The sequence below is a fragment of the Cervus canadensis genome, chromosome X, assembly GCF_019320065.1.
Source record: "Cervus canadensis isolate Bull #8, Minnesota chromosome X, ASM1932006v1, whole genome shotgun sequence".
NCBI lineage: Eukaryota > Metazoa > Chordata > Mammalia > Artiodactyla > Cervidae > Cervus > Cervus canadensis.
In genome coordinates this window covers 60,125,887-60,148,230 of record NC_057419.1, presented here as the reverse complement: position 1 = coordinate 60,148,230, position 22,344 = coordinate 60,125,887, and the positions used below count along the sequence as shown (strand labels likewise).

The 22,344-nt window shown below is 37.1% G+C and overlaps 1 protein-coding gene across 2 annotated transcripts in view; it reads left to right on the top strand.

Annotated features, from left to right (window-relative positions):
• AR (androgen receptor) overlaps positions 1-22,344 on the top strand; it is a 185,790-nt gene that overhangs the window by 120,630 nt on the left and 42,816 nt on the right. The window lies entirely within an intron of this gene.

Sequence of the window (22,344 nt, the reverse complement as noted above, 5' to 3'; positions counted from 1 at the left end):
TTCAATCCCTGGGTTGGGAAGATCCCCTGGAGGAGAGCAGGGCAACCCACTCCAGTATTCTTGCCTGGAGAATCCCATGGACAGAGGAATCTGACAGGCTACAGTCCATAGATTTGCAACGAGTTTGACAAAACTGAATCGACTTAGCACACATGTACACATACACACACACACACACACACACACTTTATGCATGCATCATGGCAGAGTAAACCACTACTAGGAAAACGAAAGCTAGCATGTGACCCTAGGCAAGTCATTGAAGCTCTTTGGACTTCTGCTTCTGTATCTACAAGGCTGTTAATGGTATTTGCTTTTTCTACTTCATGAGTGTGTTGTGAGTAATGTATAGAAAAGGATTTGCTCATGTTACCACATCTTACAAATGTATGAGATTGATTTCAGGACCTTTTAATGTAGACCTGCCTTCATTAATGAATTTCAGTCTTTAAAAACCTCTGCAGACTTTACTTTAGATCATTTGAGGTACAATTTACAAGACACTCTTGATCTTCTTTTCTGACTCCTATTATTGGCACCAAAACGCATGGTAGGATTTTTCTTTTTTTTTAGGAGCCTTCCCTTGTGGCTCAGATGGTAAAGAATCTGCCTGCAATGCAGTAGACCTGGGTTTGATCCTTGGGTCGGGAAGATCCCTTGGAGAAGGGAATGGTAACTCACTCCAGAATTCTTGCTTGGAAAATCCCATGGACAGAGGAGCCTGGTTTTTTATTTTATTTATTTATTGTTTTGGGGTTGCCTGGTTTTTTAAAGATAAAATTCACATGCTACAATATTCACCCTTTTTAATTGTTTAATTCCATGGTTTTAGTATGTTCAAGAAATCATGAAAACATTACCATTATTCAATTCCAGAACATTTTCATCATCTCAAAAAGATACACTGTACCCATTAGCGCTTACTCCCAATTTCCCCTCCTCTCAGGCCCTGGAAACTGCTAATATTTTCTGTCTCTATGGATTTATAAATTCTCAACATTTACCTCAATGGAACATTACATGACATTTGTATCCGGATCCTTTCACTTAATATGATGTTAATCCATGTTTTAGTATGCATTAGTATTTCGTTTTGTCTGATTGAATAATAATTGCTGGGTTATATGGGGCTTTCCTGGTGGCTCAGATGGTAAAGAATCTGCCTGCAATGCAAGAGACCTGGGTTCGATCCCTGGATTGGGAAGATCCCTTGGTGAAGGGAATAGCTACCTACTGCAGTATTCTTGCCTGGAGAATTCCATGGACAGAGGAGCCTGGTGGGCTACGGTCGATGGGGTTGCAAAGAGTTGGACACAACTGAGTGACTAACACTTGCACTTTCATGGTAACTCTACGTTTAACAGGGACTAAGGGTTTTCTTTCTTTCTTTTTTTTTTTTTTTAATGAGACTTCACCATTTTACATTTCCATCAGCATTGTATGAGGGTTTGAATTTCTCCACATCTTTACCAGCTCATTATTATGTTGCATTATTATTATTTTTTTATTATTACACCCATCCTAGTGGCTGTGAAGTGGTACTGTATTGTGGTTTTGATTAGTGTTTATATAATAGCTAATGACGTTATGCATCTTAGCATATGGTTTTTGGGCATTTGTGTATCTTCTATAATCAAATAACTATTCATATCCTTTCCCGTGTTTTGATTGGATTATTTCTTTTTTGCTATTGACTTGTAAGTATTCTTTGTGAGTTATAGACACAAGTCTCTTATCAGATATATAATTTGCAAACATTTTCTCCCATTCTGTAAAACTGTCTTTTCATTTTTTTGATGGTATCTATTAAAGAACAAAATATTTAATGAAGTTCAGTTTATCCATTTTTTCCCTCTATTGCTTGTGTTTTGGTGTCTTATCCAAAACTTTATGCCTAATCCAAGGTCACAGACATTTACGCTTATGCTTTCTTCAAAGAATTCTGTAGTTTTAACTGTTCCATTTGGGTTTTTGATCCATTTGGAGTTGATTTTCTTTTTTTTTTTTAGATAATGTGAGGTGAGAGTCAAACTTCATTTTTGCGTGTAGATAACATGCTGTCGCAGAATTATTTGTTGAAAAGAGTATTGTTTCTCCATAGTCATCTTAGTATCCTTATTAAAAACTATTAATCATAAATATATGCACTTATATCTGGACTTTCAGTTCTATTCCACTGAACTATATATCTTTCCTTATAAAACCAGTACCCCATCTTAATGACTGTAGCATCATAGTAAGGTTTGAAATTGGAAAGTGTGAGTCCTCCAAATTTGTCCTTCATATTCAAGATTGTTTTGGCTATTCTAGGACACTTACATTTTCATGTGCATTTTTGGAAAACCTTGTAATTTCAGGAAAAGTGATAGTTGGATTTTGTTAGGTCAGAGTGTGGAGTTTTGTCATGTTAATAATATTAAATCTTCACATTCATGAACATAAGACATCTTTCATTTATTTAGTTGTTCTTTAATTTCTTTCAGTTATGTTTTATAGCTTTCAACGTACAAATTTCATGGACTTTTATTAAATTTATCCCTAAAGATTTTATTCTTTTTGATGCTTTTGTAAATGGAGTTGATTTATTAATTTTATTTTGGATTACTCATTGCTAGTCTAAAATGTAATTAATATGTGTATATTGATCTTATTATACTGGATTCTTGCTGAATTAATTTACCAACTTAATAGTTATTTTGCATATTTTTAGAATTATCTTTGTATTAGATAAAACAGTCTGTGAAAAGAGATAGTTTTTTGTCTTCTTTTCCAATCTGCATGCCTTTTATTTCTTTTTCTTGTCTAATTGCCCTGACTAGAACATCCAGTACAATGTTGAATAGAAGTGATGAGAGCTGACATCCTTGTTTTGTCCCCAGTCTTAGGGGGAAAACTTTCAGTCTTTTACCATTAAGTATGGTGTTAGCTCTGGGTTTTTCATAGATACTCATTATCAAGTTGAGGAAGTTTCCTTCTAGTCCTGGTTTATTGAAATATTTTTATCAAGAAACATTGCTGGATTCTTTCAAATGCTTTTTTTTTGTGTGTATTTAAATCACATGTGGTTTTTGTCTTTTAGTCTGTTAAAATGTTATATTACATTGATTGATTTTTGTTGTTGTTGAACCAACCTTATATTCCTGGGATAAATTTCACTTGGTTATGGGGTGTAAACCTTTTTATGTATTGCTTTTTGGTTTGTAAGTATTTTGTTCAGATTTTACCTCCATATTCTATTCATTAGAAAACGTGATCTGTAGTTTTCGTCTTGCCCTATCTTTGTCTTATTTTGTTATCAGGGTAATAATACTTTCAAAATAAATTGGAAAGTGTTCCTTCATCTTTTTTTTCTCTTTCAGAAGTATTTGTGAAGAATTGGTATAAGTTCTTCTTTAAACATTTGGTAGAATTCAGTAATAAAGCCATGAGTCCTCGGACTGTTCTTTGTGGGAAATTACTATTATTACTACAATTATTATTATTATTCTGTATCTTTGTTATAGGTATATTCTGACTTTAATTTTGAGTCAGATTTGACTGTTTTTTTTCTAGTAATTGTCATTACATCTGTGGTACTCAACTTGTTGGTATACAACTGTTTGTGGCATTCTCATATAATTTTTTTATTTCTGTAAGATTTTGTTTGGTAAAAATGATTCAATAAATTACCTTTATTTCCATAGTATTCTCTCTTCTTTCATTCCTGATTTTATAATTTGAGTCCTGTTTTGTTTTTTTTTCTCTTGGCCAGCCTATTAAAAGTTTTCTCAATTTGTTGACCTTTCCAAAGAACTAAAATTTGGTTTTGTTCATTTTCCTTTTGTTTTATATTGTCTATTTCATTTATTTATGTCTTAATTTTTAAATTATTTTTCCTTCTGCTTTTTCTTTTTTTAGTTTACTTGTCTTTTTCTAGGGTTTTAAGATAGAAGATTATGTTACTTATTGAGCTCTTTCTCAATAGCTGTAAATAATGCAAATGTACTATAAATTTTCTTCTAGGCACTGCTTTTATTGAATTCCAACAGCTTTAGCATGTTGTCTTTTCATTTCAATTTATCTGAAAGTATTTTCTTATTTCCCTTGTGACTTCTTTGAACAATTGATTATTTAGGCTGCATTAACTTTCACATATCTGTGAACTTCTCAAACTTCCTGACTGCTAATTTAATTCTATTAATATTTTTTTAAAAGAGAACATCGTTTATATGATTTCGGTCCATTTGAACTTAAAGAGATTTGTGTTATGGTCTTAACTATGTTCTTTCCTGGAGGATGTTCAATGTGCATTTAAAAATATATATGATGGTGTTTTGGGGTAGAGCATTCTATAGATATTTGTTAAACCTGATTTTTATAGTGTCACTACTTCCCTTCTCTTATGTCCTGCTTACTTATTCTATTATTATTGAAAATGAGGTCTTTAAAATTCTGTTATTTAACCATCTATTTCTCCATTCAATTCTGTCAGTTTGTACTTTATGTTTTTTGAGCTCTGTTATTAGATTCTTATATGTATAACTGTATGCCTTCCTAATGAATTCGACTTGATGCTGTTACAACATGACCATCTTTGTCAACAGTCACAGACTTTGTCTTCATGTCTATTTTGTCTGATAATAGTATACCCACTCCAGCTTTCCTTTGGTTACTGTTTACATAGAATACTTTTTCTGTTCTTTTACTCTCAAAGTGTTTGTCTCTGAATCTAAGGTCTCTCTTGTAGACAGCATGTAGTTATATCTCATGATTTTTTCCAATTCATTCCTCAAATCTCTGTCTTTTAATAGCAGTGTTTAATCCAATTACACTTAATTACTTATTAGGCAGGATTTACACCTGCTAAACCTCATAGTTTGTTGTTGCTGCTGTTTATTCTTGTCTTTGTTATTTGCTTGTTTAGTGAGTTTTTAAAAACTAATTCTAAATGCCTGGGAATATGTTGAAGCTTTTCAAAACCTCCAGTGGATATTTCACTTCTTTACTTCTTTTTTTAAGCTCTTTGGTTAGCTCATTGTTTGCCACAATTGTTACCACCAACTCAGCCAGCCTTGATGTTCGGCATTTGTCTCTGATTATTTTCTACAAACTCCCCCAGGGAAAAAGCTATTCACACTGGCAAGCTCTGAGTCAGGTCAAATAAACATAGTCTTGAAAATGGAGTCTTTTAGGGAATCCTCAGACAGGTCAAACAGTAACAGTTCTTTGAGAAAGGGGCTTTAAAGGAGTTCCAACCCCTTTCTGTCTCCTCCAGTGATTACCAAGCTGCTCGTTTTTACCATCATTGCAGACTGTTGGTTTTCATGGTAACTATGGAGCTGGGAGGGGATGATGGGCAATAGGGCAAGTTTAAATATCATAAAGCTGTGAATAGATCCTCTTCAGATTGATACAAGCATTTGTTTAATTTCTAGAGTTCTGAAAATGTTTATTCTGACCATCTTTTGGCCAATTTTATAATTTATTTCATGGAGGAGAGAATTTTAGGAGTTCCTCACTTCAGCATTTACTCTGACATTACTCCAGTCTAAAATGGTTTGATCGAGCACTCCCCAACATGTACACCCATGGCTGATTCATGTGAATGTATGGCAAAAACCACTACAAGATTGTAATTAGCCTTCAATTAAAATGAATAAATTATTTTTTTAAGTGAATATCTACAGTGTCCAGGAAAAAGACCCTGAAAGTTACTTGGATTTTCAGGATCTTTCTGCTGTTACTGAGGTCACTACCCCAATGTTGTTTTTTGTTTGACAAGCAAGAAGAAAGATGTTTTTTGCATGTGATATAAAAATATAAGCCAGACCATGTTCTCCCTCTACTCAGAATCCTCCATTGTATCCTAATCTCACTCATGGTGAGAGTATTGGACCTATAAATTAATGACCTTTATGATCATAAATGATCTCTTCTGCTGTTAGCTCTCAGACTTCATCTTCTACAGCTGTATCCACACTGGCTTCTTTGCCAGTTCTCAAACGTGGTAAGTATCCTCCCACATCAAGGACGTACATCAACTGTTCCCTCAGCCATGAATGCTCTTCCCTTTGATACTTCTGTGGCTCACTTTCAGTTCCTTTAAGTTTTGGCCAAGCATCACCCCAATGAAACCTGTCTTCACCACTCAAAATCATTGTCACTAAGCACTCCCTATTCCCTTTACTATGTTTTATGTTCATAGCACTTGGTGCTTTCTAACATACAATTTAATTATTTCTAATTTATTATGTGTATTGTTTATTGTCTGCTTCCTTCCCTCTTTCACATTCCCACACGCATTAAAATGGATATTAGTCAAGATAGATTTGTGATTATTTGTTCAGTGATATATCTCAAGCATCTAGAATGTTGCTTGGCATAAATATTTAATAGATATTCAGTTAATTAATTCTGCCTTAATATTTCATCAGTCATATGGCAAAGAAAACAATGTTTATTATATATTCTGCTACTTAGTAGGTGTTTAGCCATTTGTCATTGAATGACACAATGAATATTATGCTCCATTTCTAACCCTTTATTTTTCTAGTATTTTCAGGTAAATGAAAGTGAAAGTCATTCCGTCATGTCCAACTCTTTGGGACCCCATGGACTATAGTCCATGGAATTCTCCAGGCCAGAATACTGGAGTGGGTAGCTTTTTCCTTCTCCAGGGGAATCTTCCCAACCAGGGATCAAATCCAGGTCTCCCACATTGCAGGCGGATTCTTTACCAGCTAAGCCACACGGGAAGCCCAAGAATACTGGAGTGAGTGGCCTATCCCTTCTCCAGCAGATCTTCCCAACCCAGGAATCAAACCAGGGTCTCCTGCATTTGCAGTCAGATTCTTTACCAACTGAGCTATGAGGGAATGTTCAACCTAAATGAATTTTCCCAGATAGCTGATCTCCAAAAAGTCTAGGTTTTAACATTTTTATGTATCTCTTCATGTAATGGGTACAGTGGTTTTCATGCCATCCAGAACATAGCAGAGTGACTGTAATTTAACACTTTTGTTGAATTTTGAAAAACTACGGAAAAATAATCAGAATGAGCGAATATAGTGTGTGGCAAAGATTTCATCTCTTACTTAACTGTATAAGCTTTGACGATTCTGTTAACCATTCTCAGCTTCAATTTCATCATTTGTAAAATGATAATAACTTCTCTGAATTGTTTTGAGGTTCAAGCAAGATAATGCATAGGGACACTACCTATAAGTTTTAAAGCTACCAACAAGTGCAAGGTGGAGTTGTTATAAATGTTTATGATTTAGTAAGATGATGAATACATATAAACTGATTCCTAGTGGTGAGTGCTTAGGGAACAGAGAAGGAGCACACTCAATATGAGAACAACTAAACCTGAATAACATCAGCACTACCTGTCATTAGTTGAAAATTATTTTACATTCCTAATGTTCTAGGGTAAGCCTCTTTCAACACTGAGTTTTGCAAGTCTTTTAGCCCTTGATTATTAAGAATTTTTGATGTTTTGCATGTTTTGGAGCCAAATATGACTCCCATGTTTCCTAGGAAAATCTCTGATACCGTTTGTGCTGAAAATGTACTCCAAAATGCATAGACTCTCAGATACCTAGGGACCTCTGAGACAGGGGAAAAAGAACAGAAAGTTAAACTTGGTTGTCAGCTCATGTTCCTCAAGTTGACCAGGCTGGGATTTTTTTGTTTGATTGGTTTGTTTTGTTGTTGTTGTTTGGTTTTTATTTGGTTTTCATTAAGGAATGCCTAGCAACATTTACCTTTGGATTTTTCTGACTTTCCAGATCACAAATGGAAAGGAGTAATGTATTTGTTTCTTTTTGCCCTTCATTATAGAGGAATTTTAAGATTAATGACAGACTTCTCACATTGTTAGTGACCATTATTTTTGTTTGTAGTTCAGCTGATTTCAACATTTTCAGTGAGAATTGTTTGGGGGAACTCTAGTATATGGCAGGAAAATACGTTATCTTTATGGCAGATTGATGGCACGTGTGGACCTTTCTTGATGAATGTAATCTCCCTGCCTTCTTGTTGGAAGTTTGGAAAGTAAAGCTTTTAATTAAGCACTCAGTATTCCTTCTATAAAGGTCCGTCTAGTCAAAGGCATGGTTTTTCCAGTAGTCATGTATGGATGTGAGAGTTGGACTATAAAGAAAGCTGAGTGCTGAAGAATTGATGCTTTTGAACTGTGGTGTTGGAGAAGGCTCTTGAGAGTCCCTTGGACCACAAGGAGATCAAACCAGGCAATCCTAAAGGAAATCAGTCCTGAATGTTCATTGGAAGGACTGATGTTGAAGCTGAAACTCCAATACTTTGGCCACCTGATACAAAGAACCAACTCATTTGAAAAGACCCTGATGCTGGGAAAGATTGAAGGCAGGAGGAAAATGGGACGACAGAGGATGAGATGGTTGGATGGCATCACCAATGTGATGGACATGAGTTTGAGTAGGCTCAGGGAGTTGGTGATGGACAGGGAGGCCTGGCGTGCTGCAGTCCATGGGGTCACAAAGAGTCGGACACGACTGAGTGACTGAACTGATTCCTTCTATTGCCTTGCGAGCCTCCAGCTGTTATTTTCCTGATCAGGTCAAACTCTTTTGGTAGTTATAAAAAGAAAAACTACTTTGTTTTTAATAGAAAGGTAAAAATAGAGTGGAATGGAGCCAACATATTTGGCTCCATCTAAGGCAAGGCAAATAATCTGGCTTCCCTGATAGCTCAGTTGATGTAGAATCCGCCTGCAATGCAGGAGACCCCAGTTCGATTCCTGGGTCGGGAAGATCCGCTGAAGAGGGATAGGCTACCCACTCCAGTATTCTTGGGCTTCCTTTGTGGCTCAGATGGTAAAGATTTGGCCTGCATGTGGGGCACCTGGGTTTGATCCCTGGGTTGAGAAGATACCCTGGAGAAGGGAAAGGCTACCCACTCCAATATTCTGGCCTACAGAATTCCATGGACTGTAGAGTCTATGGGTTGCAAAGAGTTGGACATGACTGAGCGAGTTTCACTTTCACTTTCAGGGCAAATAATCTAGAGCAAAATGACTTTAAAAACTCCAATGTTGAAAGAGGCTCACCCTAGAACATCAGGGATGTAAAATAATTTTCAACTAATGACAGGTAGTGCTGATGTTTTAAGACTTAACTGAATATTTTAGTCTTTGATGACAAACAAGTCATTAATTTCACACTTTGTTTCATCCGTTAATCTTGGCTCTTTCCAACCTGCATGCCTTTCAAATACATCATTTCCTTTACTTGGTATTCTCTACCTGTGCTTTGTTAACTTAGTAAAATTATTTTTCCACAGAGATTACTCCTTAATTCTTTCATTTTAAGAGTTTAGCAACATTTTGCAAGTTGTATTTCTCTTACTATACAGTTTACTTTGTTGTTTTTCAATCGTTAAGTCATGTCCAACTCTTTATGACCCTGTGGACTGCAGCACACCAGGTTCTCCTCCACTATCTTCCGGAGTTTGCTCAAATTCATGCCCATCGAGTCAGTGATGCTATCTAACCATCTCATCTCTGCCTCCTCCTCTCTTTACCTTCCATCTTTCCCAGCATCCCATTATTTTGTCTTCTGATGATATTATATAACAACTGCTACTCTCTTTTGCCCCGTTCATTATACATATTCTCCTAGGTCCTTTTTTTTTTTTTTAATTTACTCATTGACTCCTCTCTTTCTCTTTCTTTTTCAATATTTAGTCAATGCCTATGAGGGCCAGCCATTGTATTAGTTGTTTTGCAAACTTTGTTTCACTTACATGTCCAGCAGACCTGTAAGTCTATTTTACTGTGAGCTAAACTGAAGTCCAAAGAAATCAAGTTACTTGCTCCAAGTCCCATCTAGTAAGCAGGGATTTGAATAAAATCTGTGGAATTACAATGCCCTATTTTTTCCTTACTATATTATATTGGTTCCTTTCTCTATAGTTTCCAGTGATTTTTCTCAGTGTCTCATGTCAATCTTTTGGTACCTTTGTGGGGCTTTCCTAGAGTCAGAAAGGAATTTCAGCTTCTTAGTGGTCTGAGTCCATGACAGTGTGACTTCCTAAAGGGAAGTAACTCAAAACATTGTCTGGGAGAGACTTGGAGAAGGTAGCTATGAAATAATTGGGATACAAGCTCACATCTTCCCTCCTGCAACCAGGAATGCTTCCACCATCACGGGCAATGTTGAGCCCAGTGAGGCAGCACTTGGTGGGGGGTGGGGTTGGTAATGGCTTCTCCAGCTTTTCTAGAAGCTGTCACATAGCTCAGTGGGTCTTTAGTGGGGCCCAGGATAGGATTTTTATTTCTATAAACCTTTTATTTTCTTTTTCTTTTCTTCTTGTCTCTTTTTCCTTCTCCTAGTTCCTACCTCTTCCCTGACCCCCTCCACTTCTCTTCCTCTTCCTCCCTTTCTTCCTTCTCCTCCTCTCTCTTCTTCTTCCTTTCTTCCTTTCGTTCCCCCTCCTCCATCGTTAATTTTGTCAAGCGGTATGTAAGTGTTTTGTTTGTTTGTTTGTTTTGTTTTTTCTTTTTTTTTAAATTTTTTTATTAGTTGGAGGCTAATTACTTCACAACATTTCAGTGGGTTTTGTCATACATTGATATGAATCAGCCATAGATTTACACGTATTCCCCATCCCGATCCCCCCTCCCACCTCCCTCTCCACCCGATCCCTCTGGGTCTTCCCAGTGCACCAGGCCCGAGCACTTGTCTCATGCATCCCACCTGGGCTGGTGATCTGTTTCACCATAGATAGTATACATGCTGTTCTTTTGAAATATCCCACCCTCACCTTCTCCCACATAGTTCAATAGTCTGTTCTGTATTTCTGTGTCTCAGCATACACTATAATCATCTTGATAAGTATCAATAGTTTTTTTTTAAGTTTTAGTAAATCAAATCATAATAGAACTCATAAAAGGAGTATAATGAGGATGTGCTTGAGCTGCAGATTAACTTTCAGTTTTCAAATTTGATCTTAGGTGACTTTTATTTCCAAAACTATATAGTAAGAAAACTCTGAGGTATTTTATTAAAATACTTTATTGTGGAGCACTTTATATAAATAACATTAAGCACAGTCCTTGAGTGCTGCACAATAAAGATTTCAGCAGTAACTTCAACCTTGATCAGCTCTTCCCACATTCCATATGATTCCAGGCAAAGTCACACCATTCAAACAGCTCTTGTTTACCAAGTACCTAGAATTTGCCAGATATTTTGCGTATATTATTTAAAATGTCCATGGCTTCCTAAAAGTGGATATTATTTTACAAAGAGGAAAATAGATTCAGAAAGTTTTATGCTATTTGCCAAAGTTTATGCTATGTCCATGGGCTTCCCCGGTGGCTCAGCAGTAAAGAATCCACCTGCAATGCAGGAAACACAAGAGATGCAGGATCAATCCCTGGGTCGGGACGATCCCCCAGAGAAGAGCATGGAAACCCACTCCAGTATTCTTACCTGGAGAATCCCATGGACAGAGGATCCTGGCAGGCTAGTGGCCACAGGGGCACAAAGAGTTGGACACAACTGAAGTGACTGAGCACACATGCACATGCTATGTCCATAACTAGTAAATGACATTGCTGGGACTCATAATGCAGCCCCTCTGATTTCTAAGTTCCTGTTCTTGCCATCACATCATATTTCTTTGCCAACTAAGAAATAGCTAAGAAAGGTAATAGAAGCTTCTATGCCTATAGCCTCTTAAACTCTGGGCTGAAAATTAATTTATTGAGAGATTATTGAATTTTCCTCATTGTGCTCCCCCATCATTTTATATATGAAGAAACTGAGTCTTAATAGAAAACATTGACTTGCCCAGCACCTCACAGTGAGCCTTTGTAGTCAAGCCATAACTTACACGTCCTTGCCTCATTCCAGAATTCTTTCATCCTCTTTTGTATTATTGCTATTTCGTGTGTATTCATTTTATCTCCCACTAGATTGAAAGCTCCTAAAAGGCAACTGTTATGGTTTTCTCTCTCTTTTGTACAGACTCAGCACAGTGCTTGACTCTTGGGTTTTCAGTAGACATTTATTAGTAAACTAACTTGTAATTGTTCAGTCACTCAGTCACGTCCAACTCTTTGTGACTCCACAGACTGTAGCACGCCAGGCTTCCTTGTCCTTCACCATCTCCTGGAGTTTGTTCAAATCCATATTCATTGAGTCAGTGATGCCAATAGTATTATAAAGTTATTGACTAGCTTATTTTGTCAATAGCAGGAGTACCTTCTCTGGCCTTATTAGAGTAGCAGCTTCTCTAATTACACAGGATGGTGAACAAGCAACACACCCTTTGTGAGTGGTGACTCAGTAAACTGGGAACTAGGATGTGCTTGGGGGCATCTCGTGTTGGTTTTCTCTCTGAACAACCCCCTTGTTGTGTAAGTAGGGATACCGAAGCCCAGAGAGTGTAAATGATTTATCTCAAGGCAACAGGGAAGTTTATAACAGAGGTTTGACTATTTTAAGTGTATTATTTATTTAAAGTAGACAATGCATGCACATGATTCAAAACTGTTAAATCACAAAAGGTTAAAGAGTGAAAAATAATTCCAACTCCCCATCATTCAGGCATGCAATTCTCTTCTTCAGAGGCAACCAATAATTTTTAGTTTCTTGTATACATCATATATGAATTTATAAACACATATAGAAAATACATCAATTTTCCCCAGAGAATTTGTGTTCTGTGTTGTTTTGCATCTTTTCCCCACTTTACTATGTATCTTGGAGATTGTTCTACTTGGTTTATATAGAACTGCTTCATTTTTAAATGGCTGCATTATACAACTGTATCTACTGATGATCGTTCATCTTGTTTCCAGTCTTCCGCTATTATAAACAATGTTGCAGAGAATGTTCTTGTATATATGTCATGTCACACATGTATGGGCTGGGTTAAAGCATATATACATTTTAATTTTGAAAGCTTTTGTCAAAGTATCCTCCACAAAGATTGTAAGATTATGCAAAATGTGAATTTGATGCAATTTATAAATGAAATAGTTACAAAATAATTATCTTGACCTTACAGCAATATTCAATATCAAGTTTCTTTAAATAATCAATGCCCACTGTATACTCAAATGAGAATTCAGTTTAAAGAAATGTGATTTATACACTACTGTCCAGGAAAACTTCTATTGGGTAAAGCATGTGAAGATAGCAATGTTTCTAAAATGCAATTGAGGCTATATAAACTGTACTTTTAATCATATTACCAGGCCCCAGAGATGTGCTCAGATGAAAGTAAATGGAGTAAAGGACAAGGGGATCAGACTCTAGTAGAAGAAAGTAAAGCTACCATGAGGGCAGGACTGGTATTGTGCCAAGAAACTAGATTTCTGACTGTGAGGGAGCAAGGGTCAGTGGGAAGTCTTGATATTTGTAGTGTTCATTAATATTCCATAATGTAGACACTCATCATAACAAACACCATCTTCCAACAACACAATAAAAGACTCTACACATGGACATCACCAGATGGTCAATATCGGAATCAGATTGATTATATTCTTTGTAGGCAAAGATGAAAAAGCTCTATACAGTCAGCAAAAACAAGACTGGGAGCTGACTGTGGCTCAGATCATAAACTCTTTATTGCCAAATTCAGACATAAATTGAAGAAAGTAGGGAAAACCACTAGACTACTCCGGTATGACCTAAATTCAATCCCTAACGATTATAAAATGAAAGTGACAAATAGATTAAAGAGGTTAGATCTGATAGACAAGAGTGCCTGAAGGATGATGGACAGAGGTTCCTGACATTGTACAGGAGGCAGGGATCAAGACCATCCCCAATAAAGAGAAATGCAAAAAGGGAAAATGGTTGTCTGAGGAGGCCTTATAAATAGCCGAGAAAAGAAAAGAAGTGAAATGCAAAGGAGAAAAGGAAAGTTATGCCCATCTGAGTGCAGGGTTCCAAAGAATAGCAAGGTAAGATAAGAAAGCCTTCCTATGTGATCAATGCAAAGAAATGAAGGAAAACAATAGAATGTGAAAGACTAGAGATGTCTTCAAGAAAATTAGAGATACCAAGGGAACATTTCATGCAAAGATGGGCATGCTAAAGGGCAGAAATGGTATGGACCTAACAGAAACAGAAGATATTAAGAAGAGGTGGCAAGAATACATGGAAGAACTATACAAAAAAGATCTTCATGAACCAGATAACACGATGGTATGATCACTCACCTAGAGCCAGATATCCTGGAATGTGAAGGCAATTGGGCCTTAGGAAGCATCACTACGGACAAAGCTAGTGGAAGTGATGGAATTCCAGTTTAGTTCAAATTCTAAAAGAAGATGCTGTTAAAGTGCTACACTCAATGTGCCAGGAAATTTGGAAAACTCAGCAGTGGCCACAGGACTGGAAAAGATCAGTCTTCGTTCCAATCCCAAAGAAAGGCATTGCCAAAGACAGTTCAAACAATTGCACTCATCTCACACGCTAGCAAAATAATGCTCAAAATTCTCCAAGTGAGGCGTCAACAGTATGTGAACCATGAACTTCCAGATGTTAAAGCTGGATTTAGAAAAGGCAGAGGAACCAGAGATCAAATTACCAACATCCGTTGGATCAATGAGAAAGCGAGTTCCAGAAAAAAGCATCTGCTTTATTGACTATGCCAAATCCTTTGACTGGGTGGATCACAACAAACTGTGGAAAATTCTTCAAGCGATGGGAATACCAGACCACCTTACCTGTCTCCTGAGAAATCTGTATGCAGGTCAAGGAGCAAATGTTGGAACTGGACATGGAACAACAGACTGGTTCCAAATTGGGAGAGGAGTACGTCAAAGCTGTATATGGTCACCCTGCTTATTTAACTTATATGCAGAGTTTATCTTGTGAAATGCTGGGCTGGATGAAGCACAAGCTGGAACCAGGATTGCTGGGAGAAATATCAATAACCTCAGATATGTAGATGACACCACCTTTATGGCCAAACGCGAAGAACACAGAGCCTCTTGATGAAAGTGAAACAGGAGAGTGAAAAAGTTGACTTACAACTCAACATTCAAAAAACTAAGATCATGGCATCCATTCCCATCACTTCATGGCAAATAGATGGGGAAACAATGGAAACAGTGACAGATTTTATTTTCCTGGGCTCCAAAATAGTTGCATATGTTGACTGCAGCCATGAAATTAAAAGACGCTTGCTCCTTGGAAGAAAAGCTGTGACCAACCTAGACAGCATATTAAAAAACTGAGACATTACTTTGCCGACAAAGGTCTATCTAATCAAAGCTATGGTTTTTCCAGTAGTCATGTATGGGTTTGAGAGTTGGACCATAAGGAAAGCTGAGCTCAAGAGAATTGATGCTTTTGAACTGTGGTGTTGGAGAAAACTCTTGAGAGTCCCTTGGACTGCAAAGAGATCAAACCAGTCAATCCTAAAGGAAATCAGTCCTGAATATTCATTGGAATTACTGATGCGGAAGCTGGTACTTCAATACTATGACCACCTGATGCAAAGAACTGACTCGCTGGAAAAGACCCTGCTTCTGGGAAAGACTGAAGGCAAGAAGAGAAGGGGATGACAGAGAATGAGATGGTTGAATGGCATCACTGACTCAATGGACATGAATTTCAGCAAGCTCTGGGAGTTGGTGATGGACAGGGAAGCCTGGTGTGCATTCCTTGGGGTCACAAAGAGTCGGACATGACTGAGCAGCTGAACTGAACTGAGACAGTCTTATGAGGACCAGTTTTAAGTTACCAGTATGTCAGCAGTGAAGGTAAAGTTGTGAAGAGATGCTCAGAATTGTTTCAGAAGCCAACTCCAGCCCAAGACTGGACAGAACTTAAGGGAAGACAACTTGACAACATAAAACTTGGGTCTGACCAAATCTCAGATGACCTTGACAGAAGTGAACTGCCTATTCTTCATAGTGTTTTCCTTGATGAGGTTGGAACCTGTAATTCTCCAATATGGTCTTTCCAAATCCCATATGAAGAACATTATCTGTTTGATGCTCCCTACACTGTTCATCTGAGTGGACTGAACCTCAGTAGTCTCCGGAGAAGCCAGAAAATAAAAAGAAAAGTGTTTTGTGAATTGTCAAATGCTATTTCAATGTCAAATGTTCATCCAGTTATTTACCTGGTGTCACCTGCAAAACTACATAAACAGTCAACTCACCGTCAAGGGCCAACATCAGCTGTTCTCTCCCCAAGCTGCACATTAGATACAATAGGGAAGTGTTTTAAAAAATCACAGTGCCTACCCTTTCCCCCAGTTAATTGAATCAGAACTATCAGGAGTGAAACTGGGCATAAGTATTTTGTAAAATATCCCTAGGTGATTCTGGCTTGTAGCCAAAGTTAAGAATTACTACCCTGCACAACCTGGTTCTACAGTCAAATCAACTTAACCTACCACCTCCCCTCCATTACCATATGCCAGCCACACAGGCCACATTGCTGTTTCAACAACACATCAAATTCATTCATGACTTTAAGGCTTTGTATTTGCTATTTCTTCTCTTGAGAATTTTGCATGTATGTCTCTATTATTCAGGTGTCATCTCAAAACCTCATCCTCAGAGAATCTTTTCCCACTGTACTTAAATAAGCTCTCCTGTTCTATCACAGCACCCTGTTTTATTTCTTTCATTTTATGTATCACCATCTGAAAATATCTAAATTACTATCACTCATTTATTGCTTGTCTTTTTCCACCAAAAGTTCACCTAGTTTAAGGGCAAGGCCTTTGTATTATTCACTGTTGTTTTCCCAGTTGCCTAGAATTGTGTTTGAAACATAGTAGATATACACTCAAAAATTGTCGTTTAACTATCCTAAGATAGTTATTAAACATCTTCTATGGTTGAATTCAATGATGTCTTCAAATATTTCATTGTATTAAGGGTTTAACTGCATAGCATTGTGTTCAAGGCTGTTTATGACCTAGCCACCATCTAATTTGTCACCTTCACCTTCTATTTCCTGTCTTATTGAGGCAGGAGGTCTATATGAAATGCAGTAGACAGGAAAGATGGTCTAGAACTGAATATTGCAGGATTTTCTTTAACAGAGAAATATGTGTGTGTGTGTACTGGGGGCAGGAAGCGGAGATGGAATGCTTGTGACCAGGGGAGGGGCCAATGTAGAGAATAGCATAGTCATAAGAGGGTTGCTCTTGGAGTGAAATGAAAGACAAGATAGATTCAGCAACATTATACATAACTCATCTCACACATCTAATATTTCCTTACTACAAATCACTTTCACATACATTCTATATAATTTGTTTTGTAAAACTCTAGGATGTAGACAATGCCATTATTTTTATCCTCATTTTTTTAGATGAGTAATCAAAGCTCACACTTGCCTTAGGCCATTTGCAGCTGGGATTTGACACTTACTGTTCTGATTGCCAGTCTATTACTCTTTATATTTCTGTTTTGTGGAGGTTGGGCCAGATTGCGGAAGATCCAGAAAGCCAAGAAGAGAAGTGTGGGCTTGATTCCTATCACCCTCACTAGAGCTAACCATAACATTGAAAAGAATCAGTAATGATCATGGCTTTATAACCACTCCCAAGAAGACTTCCCATTGAGCAATAGCTGAGGGGCCTGGCTGAGGGCCCATTCATTGTACTGGTTTAATGGCCATCTGTGTTTCTGGGTTGGTGAGACAGGTAAGGGAATGGTTAAATCCTTAGAATCACAAGGACTCAGCTACCTTATAAGTCCTTCTCATAAAAGACCTGCCATTTGGCATAGCACAGACTGTGTTGTTTAGAGTTGTCTAGCCTATTCCACAGGCCCAAAGATAGTATTCAAGGAGAAAAAAAAAGTACTAGAAATCAATAATGCTTGGGGTTGCTTTTCTTTTTTTTTCTTCTTTATATATATATATACATATATATATATACATATATATATATATATACACATATATATATATACATTTTCCCCCCAATTATTAGAAGAGAGCCCTTGGGTGATTAGGTCAGAGGTTCTATGCTGTCTCAGCCCCAGAGAAATAATGTCCATAGGATACATGACCATAAATAAGAGCTGGTCTCCCTTCAGTCTATGTAGGTCACTCAGGGAAGAGACACTTAGCTACTCGTTTCTATAAAGTGTCTTTGTTTTTCAGACAAAGCCTTTAGGGTCAAGAGAGTCGAGATTGGAAAAAAAAAGATAGAAATGCAGATTGGCTTTAGCTCTCCTTGAGTCACACTCAGGTGAACTCTGAGACTCTCAGCACAAGTTCTAATATGAATAGAAGACTTCTGAACCTACCTTCCATAGTCTTCTACTGTTCTCTTATGCCTAAGATTCCCTTCTAGTTATAGATCGGGGGTGAGGGGGGGCAGGGAAGATCAAGAGAAAAGTAAAAACATACACCTGGTCACATAGTGATTCAGTGAGACAGCAGGGATTGTCCTTAGGTCTTTCTCCTTCTTGCTCTGTGCTTTTTAACTATTCTGTGCTACCTCTTTCTTTTAAGTATAGTGTCAGGGCCCATGTGAGAAAAGATATCACATTGAAAAAGACAAACATCTATATCACAGGTCATACAGACCTGGCTTCTGATTCTGCTTCTGCCACTTATTAGCTGGTAACTGTAAGTGAGTCATTCAGCATCTCTGAGCCTTATTTTCCTCAACCTTAAAATAAGAATAGCAGTTATAAAAAATACTTTTTACAAGAATTAAATGAGTCAACATCTTTGAAGTCACCTAGAATAGTACACAAAGCACAGTGGGTTACCTCCTCTCTCCATTGCTTTCCCCAGGAACTTCAAGTATTACTCTTCCTTGACACTAGGAAGAGGCAGTGGGTATATGGAGAAAATACAGGGCAAATAAGTCATATGAGAGGGAAATAAAATATTTTCTTGGTTATAGTGGTTCAGTAGAAAGCGTATGGTAACCTGTATTGAAACTGGGATATATTCTTTGGTATCAATAGGCACTCTGTATCTTAGGTTTCCTCATAAATTGAAGATAATGGCCTGTACCCTCCCTACTCTGAAGGAAGGTTCAGCGAGATAATGAATATGAAAATGACTTTGAAGTAATAAAGGAAATGTGCAAAGAATATTGTGGGCAAAACCCCGAGTTTTAGTGCTATCATTGTCATTGACTCATTTAATCTTGGTCAAGTCCACTATGCTTTCTGGATCTTGATTTCCTCATCTGTAAAATGAGAGCATTGGACTTCTCAGCAGATGTTGTTGTCTCTTCTTATATTCAAGGAGTATATTATTTAAATAATAATAGATAAGATCTGTATAATGTCTTATGATTTGTTATTTTATATCTACTATCAGTGTAAGGATAGCACTGAACTACTAGAACTGCTAGACTGGGGATAGAGAGACATGAATTCTTGTTTCTTGTCCCTACTTTGACACTGACTCATGGTATGATCTGAAGCAAGTTTTTTTTTCCCTCACTTTTGGACTCCAAGTTTCTTAATCTGTAAAATAGGAGATATGAGGGTTGGCTATGTCAAGTAGACTTCTAAACTTTTCTGCAAAGCCCTGGGGAGTAATAATGATATCATCATTAGATAATGATCAATAGATAAGATCTATATAATGCTTTGTGCTTTGTTATTTTATATCTACTATCATACCACAGTGATAAAGCTACAGAGAAGGGGAGAAATGGAGAGCTCTAACTGGAGTTTTAAGTTTCCTATGCTTGCTTCAGATATATTAGGTTTAATTTTCATCTGTTATGTATATGGGGCCTCTACATAATGCTTCATTTGTAAAAAAAATAAATAAATAATTTGTAAAAAAAAAAAGAAAAAATAATTTGTATAGATAGTTTCTAAAGTCTTAAGTTTTAAAAGTTGGATTCAATAAAATACATTGTTTGATAACACCATTTTGTTGTTTTAATGGAATAGTATATTGTGACTATCCTTCGAAATTAAAAAAAAGACATTGACTGCACAGTGTTTGCATGAGTATGGGATAATTTATTTAATCATTCTCATAATGTTGGACATTTACATTTTTCCAATGCAGTTGTCACTTGGTATCTGCTGGAGATTGGTTCCAGGATCCCCAGTGGATGCCAAAATATGTGAATGCTCAAGTCCCTTATATAAAATGATTTAGTCCACCTGAAACCATAAAACTCCTAGAAGAAAACAAAGACAGTACAGTTTTTGTCATCAGTCCTAGCAGTTCTTTGTTGAATCTGTTTCCTCGGACATAAACAACAACATAAAAATAAAATATAAATGAGACTACATCACACTAAAAAACTTTTGCATAGTAAAGAAAACTGACAAAACAAACAGGCAATTTACTGTTTGGGAGAAGATATTTGCAAATGATATGTCAGATAAAGGATTAATATCAAAATATATAAAGAACTCACACAACTCAACATACATTTTAAAAAAGCAATTTAAAAATGAGCAGAGGACTTGAGTAGACATGTTTCCAAAGAACACATATAGATGACCAAAATGCACATGAAAAGATACTCAGCATCACTAATTATCAAAGAAATGCAAATAAAAACACAATGAGATGTCACTTCACACCTGTTAGAATGACTATCACCAAAAAGACAATAAAAAACAAGTGTTGGAGAGGATGTGGAAAAAAGAGGACCCTCATGCACTACTGGTGGGATTGTAAATTGATGCAGCCACTATGCAAAAACAGTATGGTTAGTCCTCAAAACATTAAAAATAGAACTACCATATGATCCAGCAGTTCCACTTCTGGGCATTTATCCAAAGGAAAAGAAAACACTAATTCAAAAAGATATATTTATCCCTGTGTTCATTGCAGCATCATTTATAATAGCTAAGATATGGAAGCAACCTAAGTGTCCATCAACAGAAGAATAGATAAAGAAGATATAGTGTATATATACTGAGCCATAAGGAAAAATGAAATCTTACCATTTGCGACAACATAGATGGTCTTGGGAGGCATTATGCTAAGTGGAAAAAAATGGAGAGAGAAAGGTAAATAACATATTATTTCACTTATATGTGGATTCTGAAAAATAAATGAAACAAAACAGTACCAAGAGCAAACTGGTAGTCACCAGAGGGGAGGGGAGTGAGGGGTTGGGAGAAATAAGTGAAGAGAATTAAGAGATAGAGACTTGGGGTTCTCTTTCTGCCCCCTTCTGATGTCTATGTCAGAAGCTTTCTCTATCTCCTTATACTTTAATAAAACTTTATTGCACAAAAGCTCTGAGCGATCCAGCCTCGTCTCTGGCCCCAGATTGAATTCTTCTCCTCCGGAGGCCAAGAACCCCAGCGTCTTTGCGTGATTCAGAACACCAGCAAGCGGGTATTCTTTCTACCCCCTTCTGATGTCTATGTCAGAAGCTTTCTCTATCTCCTTATATTTTAATAAAACTTTATTGCACAAAAAAAAGAGAGACTTCCAATTATGAAATAAATAAGTCACAGGGCTCTGATGTACAGCATAGGGAATATTGTCAATAATATTATAATAACTTTGTATTACGACAGATGGTTTCTAGACTTATCATGATGATTAAGTCCTAAACTATATAAATGTTGGATCACTATGTTGTACAACTGAAAAAGTAAAGTCACTCAGTTGTGTCCGACTCTTTGTGAGCCCATGGACTGTAGCCCACCAGGCTCCTCTGTCCATGGAATTTTCCAGGCAAGAGTACTGGAGTGGGTTGCCATCTCCTTCTCCAGGGGATCTTCCCGACCCAGGATTTGAACCTGGGTCTCCCAGATTGCAGGCAGATGCTTTACCATCTGAGCCACCAGGGAAGCCCCAACTGAAACTAATATAATTGAATATAATACAACTGAACCTAATATAATTCTGTATGTCAACTGTGGGGTTCCCCCAGTGGTCCAGCTAGTAAAGAACCTTCCTGCCAATGCAAGAGACACAAGAGATGTGGGTTCGATCCCTGGGTCAGGAAGATCCCTTGGAGAAGGAAATGGCAACCTGCTCCAGTATTCTTGCCTGGAAAAATTCTATGGACAGAGGAGCCTGGCAGGCTACATACAGTCCATGGGGTCTCAAAGAGTCAGACACAACTGAGCATGCACATGCAAACATGTCAACTGTAGTACAATAATAAAGAAAAAACCTTGAAAAACAAATAATAAAAATAAATTGGCATAATAGAATAAAAGCGGTTGAAATTTTGATCTGTGATTGGTTGAATCTATGGATGTGAAACATGAATATTGAGGGCTGACTGTTTTCCTTTTTTATATAATGATAAATGGAACTACATGTTGGTGCTTAACCTTGCTATTTTCTTGTAAAAAATTCCAAAAGTGGAATTACTGATTGAATTTTGTGTGAATTTAACTTTTCAGATATATGGCAAAATTGCACTCTA